General features: G+C 48.7%; 1 pseudogene; it reads left to right on the top strand.

Annotated features, from left to right (window-relative positions):
• Positions 1 to 8,194: 8,194 nt before the first annotated feature.
• Positions 8,195 to 8,890, top strand: LOC120848857 (annotated as a pseudogene).
• Positions 8,891 to 9,191: the final 301 nt, after the last annotated feature.

Raw genomic sequence — 9,191 nt, 5'->3', positions numbered from 1 at the left:
ATTTGCTAGCCTTCGGCTTGTGTCCTGCTACAGGTCATCGGCCAGCCTCCAACAGCCAGTCCCCTCAAGTCTTTGGCCAAGGCCCACAGCCATGTTCGGGCATAGTAGTTTGACCAGCCTTAGGCCGGAGGAAATGTGACTGGCCAAAATGCTTCAGCCATTGCCCGGCCGTTCATTTTGTGCTGCCTGGGTGACAATCGCGTCAACCTGGACCCCACGGAGCATTACACACAGCCACTGACAAGGTGGGCACGGAAACTCGGTGGCTCTCGGTATACCGATGCATTCACACCACGCATCGCGTATCCGGCAACACTTGGGGGGATTAGTCCGAAGGTATCACCTCTGGCCGCAAGGTACTGCATCAGTGCGGTCGGAGCCACAAGAGCACATATTGTACCCAAACGCTGTGGACGCACGGTACTCAAAACCGCGGCGACAGCTCAAAACAAGGCCAGCTGAGAGCGAGCGTGCAGTAAAACTCGAACGCTAGGCTCCCCCCGGACAAAATGCAGTTCGGGAATAATTTCTCGATGCAGTCCGTGCAACCGCCGTCCGCAATGCAAGTAGTATTGAGATACTCTCACAGCGAACCCTCTCTGACGCGAGCAGTCGAAAACAGTCAATCCAAGGCACTGCAACGACACGCGAACAAAGGCGGCTGCGCGCGTCCCATCGCCTAATAAGTGAGCTGACATCTCACCCATCGGACGTGGACGGCCGGAGTCGTAGTCGGGGCGACAGAACACCCGACACTGCAGGCCTCAAAGAAGGCGGGAATATCCACGCACACTGAACACTTGCGCGGCATCAAGAAACTGAAAGATAGACCTGCCAGCATCCGACGGCACAGCTGAACAGTAGATTAATACGCTCCTCGCCCCAGGGGATAAACTCCTGGTGGATTGGGACAAAGGATTGTCAGCAAAGACAAGCCTCCAGGACAGGATGACCACCCGTCCCGCGACTCGCGGGACTGTCCCGCATTGAGGGCTTGTGTCCCACGTCCCGCAAGATAATCCAGAAATGTTCAAAATCTCCCGCATGTCACGCTGTCGTAAAATTCACAATTTATCTTATGGCGCTGCCGAACGAAGGGGCGCGGGGAAGCGTGGAGGCCTCTGGTAATAAGGAGTTGTAGTTTATCGTTTTTTCTCCTCCGCTACGGTATCCCCGATGAAAATGTCGCAGCTGCGCATGCGCGCCGCTAGCCTTGTCTGCATAGTTCAAGGTCTTGTGGCGGATTTCGGAGCGCTATCCGGGTGCTTAGCGGGCTGCGGAAACCGGTCTACTACAATTCCCTAACCGTATAGATTGCGATGGTGCGCTATTTACTATCCTAGCATTGCGGGAAGCGACCGTCATTCTTGCAGGAGGTAGACGCGCATCTGCTGTTGTGCCTCTCCCCCTGGTGGAAAAGCACTGAAAGGGAAAATTGCTAGCCAAAATATGAAATATAAATTATTGCAATTATTTTCAAATTAAACTGTGTCAATGCGAAAGCGTTGATGTGAACTATTTTTTAGTGAAGAGGTCCCTTCGTCTTCGTGTCTTCATTGTCCTCGTTTTACATGATGGGGATCGCGAAAACAGTTAAAAAAACACGGACTATACGAAGAGGAACAAACACGACCGGACGTGTATAACGTCAAACAGCTGGCCCAGTTCTCCACCTTATTACTGTCCTCGTTTTGTTCGTGCTTTTGTCCTTTTATTTCAGTGTGGGCCAACTAGCCCAAACCCAAGTTTTGATAAAAAACATAGGGCTCTAAATTTGAGTAAAAGTATGTTGGTAAAAGTATATCGACAGGAAACAATGAGCAGAAAAAAAGGTTTACTATTTGTTTTTTACTTTTGACGCGTTGAGCTTTGTTGCAGTCAAGTTTGATGTTTTAAACTTAGACACATTTAATAGCTTACTTGTCATTAACATTAGTGTGAAAGTTACGTGAGCTTAATGGCAGCAATACAGTGCGCCGGTGTATAATATGCTTTCAGCCACATTTAGTGGTGTGCGTGGTAATACATTTCCTCCAATGTATCCTTCTTAGATGCCGCAGTTGTAACCCTCCCCCCCCCCCCCCCCCCCCGGTCAGCGTGTCCAGCACTTGACCATCAGGAAGGTGGTCACCCTACTCCAGGAATGCAAAAACCCGTTTGCAGCTAGCTTCTGGCACAGCGATAACAGCTGCAGGAGCCGTGAGGCTGCGGACTCTGTTTAATGGAAAGAAGCGGCGTCAGCGGTTTCTTTATCTGCCAAGACTCGTAGCACCCGTGATCGTGGGCCGAGATTTCGCTACAGGCGAAAGCGTGACACTCGACTTTTCTGGAGGCGGATACCAGTCGGGACAGCAACCGGAACTGACTATGTGTTATTTTCCGGGTCGGGCATGCAGCAGGGCAAACCAAACACAACCTTTCCGAAAAAACGCTCCTAGGCCGCCACCATGCTGCTGATGATGAAAGCGTCTGGTGCGACTCTCGCATGCCCTAATAGTTTTTCTGCCACTCCCCTGGATTGTTGAAACCTGCTCAGTGCGATCCCCCACCTATTTTTTGCGGTTTCGCAAATAAAGATTTCCAGCCTCTCTTGGAAGTTTCTGCTTTATTTTCCTTGAGCTTGCTGCATGCCCTTTCACTCTTGTCTTCCCCCGAGAGAAATGAGGCAGGTAAGCGCACACCATTTCAGCGGTTCTGCTCGCCATTCACAAGAAACAAAGCAAGGAAAGAACATCGAACTGCCCACTGTTCTTTCAAGTCCCAGAGATAATCTGCGTAGAGGTTTATCTTGGGGACTGGAGAGCACAGTTGTCTCTCTGCTTGGTGCTTGTATTGTGAAAAAAGAAAGAAGAAGCTCGCCCCAAAACCAGGTCCTCTTGGATTACGGCCGATTGTAGAGGCGTGACTGTCGTGGACACTGTTGTGCCGCGTTATTTGATATTTTTCTCAGATAAATCTTTTTCGAATAATGGTGTACCGGGTGGTATGCGCAATATATTGCTTGAATGTTGACGCTTGCTAAGTTTGATGTCAGAGTCGTGCCGTGTAGATTGGTATCACATCATTTGTGCGCGTCAAATATGCGTGCCTTTCGGCCACCTTCTGTTGTCAATGATTTTCGACAGCTTTGTCGACTGACACTGCCGAACAGGCGGCGCCAGCAAAACTCGTCGTAAAAAAAAAAAAAAAAACATACCAGCCACATTTGTTTAGTCGTGCACGTACCAACAAAAATAGCAACCAGTTTCCTTTTTGTTTTAAATGCGGCAGAATGCTTCTTCAATGTCTTTGGGAAAGTACATACAGCATTAAATGCAAAACAAAACAGCGGGAAAAGGCGAGAGTTGAGCTGCCAGCTGTGTCTGAAGTTGCACCTACGCAGCCTGCACTTATCGAGATCAACGGTACACTCAGATAGGGTTAGCGGGGACGCCGGTAAGAGACTAGCGCTAAATGCACTGAACAGGCCACTGGGCTTGTTAAAGATTGTTTTCCTAGACAGGAACAATTATCTCTCAGTGATAGTAGGCAGTTATTATTAATTAAAACTAAAGTTATGAAAAAACTGGTGCAAGCCTCTCTCAAGGTTGCATTCATAGACAATACAGAATGATTGTTTGCACACAGGAGCTTCTGCAAGCCAGCAACATGTATCACAGCCTATAATCAAGTTGGTTTGGCCATAAATGGACCAAAGTATGTTAGCGAGAAAAAGCAATTTTACGACAATTGAGCCAGCAAAATTTCGTGACCCCAAATTGTGCGTCACCATATCACACCCAGATTTGTGTTTAAATCTCAACCTTTGTTTCTTAAGACTAGCATATCTCTACAAGAGCGTCTCTCAAGATAACCACCGCGATTAAGGGCTGTCAGTGATTGGGAGCGGATTTGGAAGACGGTATTTACCTTAGCAGATAGCGTTGGCGGGAATTCCGTGTCGAATTTATTGCTCAGGCCAAACCTGCAAGCAAAAGAAAGCCACATTTCTAAACAAACTGCCTCCTCTTCAAAGATGTCTACTGGACAATAAGAACGGTCCCACGCGTGTACCGTATAACACGTTGAAGATAATGAAGATGTGATGGTTGTAACATGACAAGAGACCAGTCAAAGGACGTGTGTACACCCCTTCCCGCTTGGGTATACAAATATATTGTAAATCATATAAATAATTGAGCGAGGCACGGCTTCGGATTTAAAAGATACCGTGGTTTGCATCAAGGGTTTGAAAAGCACAGCGATACGGGGGAAGGATCAACACTGTAAAAGACATAGGGACACTTGGAAATTGTCAGTTCAATGGTGTCTTTTTTTTTCAAACAGAAGGTACAACTTTGAACACACAAATCGAGTTGCTGTAGTTCTGGTCACTGCTGCAGTGTGTTTTGCTTTGTCCCGTACCACTGCATCCTTTTACTCCGAGAGTAGATTCAATGAAGAAGCTTATTTTGTGGATCAGGGTGTCTAGCAAATTATTATTTTGAAATTCCCTGACAATTTCAGGTGAAATTTCCTAACCACTGTAGAGGTGGTTAAATATATAAGACCATTACAACACAAGGGATTGAGCACTGAACACTGTGAGAATCGTTTTGCACGGGCTTAATCCAACATGCATATTCCGAAATATTCGGGTTCGTCCAGTACGGATTAAAGGAGCACTTTCTTGCTGCCAGCATCGTCAGTAAAGAGGCCACTTTCGGAGACACGATGAGAACACAACGCTCAACTACACACGTCAATAACCGAATGGCAGCATGGCCACCAGATGCACACTTTGGGATACTTTCGTTGTAAAGCTTGGGTTGGGGAGTGCGGCTTTCCCCATTTGTTTGTAACTCTAGTAGCCCTAGCTAGGTCTAGTCTAGTGTCGCGCCCTCAATCCAATCTAATGCTTGGACTGGATTTGTCGGCTGTTCTCTTTGCATCGCATAGCACACTCTACTTCGGGTGAGCAGCGCCTGCGCTCTGCTCTAAGCAGAATTTATTGGCCATTTTTCTTCCACTATGTCCGCAAGTTTTTGCTCAGGGCACTCGATGGCGTTTCCGGCTTATTTTCTCTGACTGGCTCGTTTTTTGACAATGTCCGTGACAATTCCGGATTGTGCCTCCATGTCACACCACTCAGGAACAGTCGACTAAAGGACCTTAGTGGAAATGAACCAATGCATAGCATCTAAAAGAGAAGTAATAATAAATTTTTTTATTGGCTCATGAGAGCCACACAAAGGCAACAGTCCAAACTATGGGGACAAGAACGACAGGGCGTCTGTTTCAAATGCCCCTGCTCCAGCATGCACAGTGCTGGGGCTGCGCATTGCAGGCTTACAAGACGCCGAAGCGGTATCAAAAGTAGGAAGCCATCATTCTCATCTTGTCAGACTGCAACAACTGTGTTCATATGTGGTGATACAATATGCTAGATGAGGACAACACTGTCATACAAATACAAATCGCACGCACACTCGCAGGCAGGAGATTTTTTGCCAGTATGGAGAAGTGAACGGTAAAGGGGGAAATCCTGGTCGAATCGAGAAAAGCAAAGACGGCTTTTACAAATCAACTATGCATCGCAGAAAGCTGAACCATAGTGAGAATCCGATCCTAGCGGTGGTGATAAAATGTGAAAGTGCGAGCGCATGAAGTCACCTGGATCAAAAGACAGGCAAACAAAAAAGACTTCTCAATGAGCCGACGTCTACTTGAGCCTAATATTCATCGAGGAGTAATTTGAGATTGTGGGTGCCTGTAGCCTTTATTTCAGTGAAAGAAACTGGGGGCTATGTGCCACAAATATTTCGTTTCTCCTAAAAAGAAACGGAAGTGACAGGGCTGACAACATGGCGTCTGATTGGTTAGAAGCTCAAATGACTTAAGTTCCCTCTTTCGTCATTTGAGCCTCTAATCAATCAGACGCCATGATGCAAGTTCAATCACTTCCGATTTTTTTTAGGAGAAACGAAACATTTAACGAACATAGCCCCCCCGGCCACCTAGGAAGACAATACTGCCTTCTTTCATGATGACAAGTTTCTCCACTGACATACTGCTGCGAGCACCGACAGTCTCAAATTTTAATTTGGTGAAAATTTGGCACAAGTAAACGTCGACCCATAGAATTTTTTTTCTGTAGTATGGCAACATTATGCGCTCAAACTTTCGCATTTTATCTTTACCGCAAGCGTCAGAATCTCACGGGGTTTCAGCCTTCTGCGAAGCGTATTTTACTTATGAGAGCTAAAAAGCCGGGTTTACCTTTCAGGATCGGACTTCGTAGATCAGCCGATCGATAATGAAAACAAAATTCCGGATCGACGAGCTGTTTAATGGTCGTGACGTGTGCGAGACGTGAAGAGGGACGGCGCGACACCACAAGAAACACGTGGGTGAGGCTGAATCGATGCTGGAAAAAGACCTCCCCTCCATTTCCAGACACACGCAAGCCGTTACCATCTGGAAACTCCCTGTAACACCGAATTAGAGCGCAGCTCTTGAGGAGGAAGAGGGAAGGGTACTGGGGGGGGGGGGTGAAGTGACCTGGGGGGTCACGTGACCTTGGGGGGTCACGTGACCTTGGGAGGTCACGTGACGATGCCGATGATATCATCAGTGACGTCACTGATGACGTCATCAGTGACGATGACGATGCGGACTCCGATGACGTCATCAGCGATGATGACGATGACGATGCGGATGTCGGTGACGTCATCAGTGACGTCACATGACGTCATCCGTGATGATGATGACGATGCGGATGCCGGTGACGTCATCAGTGACCACTGATGACGTCATCAGTGATGATGACGATGACGATGCGGATGCCGGTGACGTCATCGGGGAGGTCACGTGACCTCAAGGGGGGGGTCACGTGACCTCCGGGGGGGTCACGTGACCTTGGGGGTCACGTGACCCCTGAGGGTCACGTGACCTTAGGGTGACCTTGGGGGTCACGTGACCTTTGGGGGTCACGTGACCTCTGGGTGTCACGTCTTTGGGGTGACCTTGGGGGTCACGTGACCTTGGGATGACCTTGGGGGTCGCGTGACCTTGGGGTGACCTTGGTCACGCCGACGCCGACGCCGACGGCGACGCCGACGGCGACGCCAACGGCGACGCCGACGCCGCTCAAGCCGGGAACGGGCCCCTAAGAGCTGCGCTCTAAAATGGACCATAGAAGTGCTCGCCCGAGCGCATGCATGCACGGTGGGGGGTGAAGAACTCTTGCAGCGCGTGACGTTGAGGCACATGGAGTATGCGCTAGCTCGTCCGGAGGAGATAGACCGGAACTCACACTGTCATGTTTCCGGCGCCTCGTATGACCATCGATTCGGGTACGAGGCTCACCAACGAATCTTCTTTGGCCCTCAGGTCTTCGTCGTCCTCTTCGTAGATCGCGTCGAGATCTGCCATGTTTGACTATGGCGACGCCGCCATCCGGCTTCAGGGTCACGGGCACGCACTCGTCGCTCTCCGGTTTCCGTCTGTGCGCGAGAAGTAACCGTGGTACGACCTAATGCGACTTCAAGCGAGTCATGGCACCTCACGAGCCATAACAAAAGCGCTTAGGGTTCGTTCACCTGTTGTGAGGATCTCTGCCAGTCTCTGTTTTGCTCTCCCCTGTTCCTCTATGATAGCTTCTTGCTTCTCCCACAGGTGACGGCACTAAAAAACTTGTTTAAATGTAATAATAATATTGGCAGATGGCGCGAGAAGCCGTCAAATTAAAACTAAGATTGTTTTGTACATCAATAAATGTTTCTGTCACGTGATTTGTTTGAGTGCGTCCTTTTACTTAATTCAAGATTAAACAAATGCCAGAACGCTCGTCATGGCTGAAAATGATAAAAGTAGTAATAATGGATTAACGGTATAAAACAGAAAATTATTGTTCACATCAGCTTATCATTGCAATGTTGTCTTCTTTCGGTCGGTTTATATACTTTATATTAGAAATAAATTAACCAGCGCAACCCGTAACATTTGATACCAAATGACGTCACTGTTAAAATGAGACGGAACGACTTCTGTTCTCGAGCGCGTCCCTATCACTGCTCTTGTCGCTGGTTTCTGCGATCTTTTACGGCAGGGTGTGTTTCGTGTCATGTTTGTGTCTTGGAGCCATTTTTCGCCATTCTTCACGTCCGTAAACGCCACCGGCTTTCCGCTGGACTTCTCAGCGATGCATCACGGCATGTCGTCCGAGAAGTTTGAAGGCCTCGAAGAGGACCTCCGGGCCTTCCCCGATGACATCAAGCGCAAGCTGGACGGGACCTGCAATCGCCTTCAAAGCGGCGAAAGCAAAAAGACCCAGCTACACGAAGTACAGCGTAAACTGGACCAGGCCAACGACGTCCTCCAAGAACTCCAGGACGAAGCCCACTCGGCGCCCAACCCGTACCGTATCCAGATGAACGCCAAGACCCCCAAGTAGTGGGCTGAACCCGACGACGTCAACAAGTCGGTTGTCATACTGGCGACCAGCATCAACGCCAGCGGCGCGAGGCAGGAACTCCTGAGCCCTTCAACCGTCATCGGTGACTTTGGGAACGATCCTCAGCGCAGTCGGCTGCTTTAGATGAACGAAACCTTGTGCAGGACCACCGATACCCTCGCCCGAACGTTTCAAGTCGCTGCCGAGACGATCAAGTCGGGGTTCCCGTGGCCGAAGAGCTGCGCATGCAGCATGTGTCTGGTCCGGACCAAAGAGCGGCTCGAAGAGACCGATCAGAAATTGACGACGAGTCGCAAGATACTGCGCACCATGTACAGACGCGTGATCACCAACAAACTCATTCTGATCTTGATCATCATCATGGAAATTATCATCTTGGGTGGCATCGTGTACTGGAAGTTCTTTATGAAAAAGTGATTTGGCGATGGTGAATCTGAAAGTCGTGTGTCGTTGCTTTGTTGTGTGTAGTGTTTTTTTGCCCAATAGTTGTCAACGTTGAGAACCCGACGCTGCGCAGATTTTCCTACTGTGATTTTGCGCCGCGGACGACGGGTAATGAAAGCATGTGCCCATATTTAGGGACCAATAATAATATATTCGATAAGGGCGTCAAACAAATAGCTACACATTTTGTGAACTTGTACGGGTTCTGTACTCCTATTCTTCGGAGGTATTTTTCGGCAATAATAAACGAGTAAAGCTATACGCACTCCAGAGTGCATTTTGGACGAAATGG

This window comes from Ixodes scapularis, unplaced genomic scaffold (assembly GCF_016920785.2).
Source record: "Ixodes scapularis isolate PalLabHiFi unplaced genomic scaffold, ASM1692078v2 PGA_scaffold13__105_contigs__length_92229423, whole genome shotgun sequence".
Classification (NCBI taxonomy): domain Eukaryota; kingdom Metazoa; phylum Arthropoda; class Arachnida; order Ixodida; family Ixodidae; genus Ixodes; species Ixodes scapularis.
The sequence above is the reverse complement of the archived record's forward strand: the minus strand, read 5'-3'. Positions and strand labels throughout refer to the sequence as shown.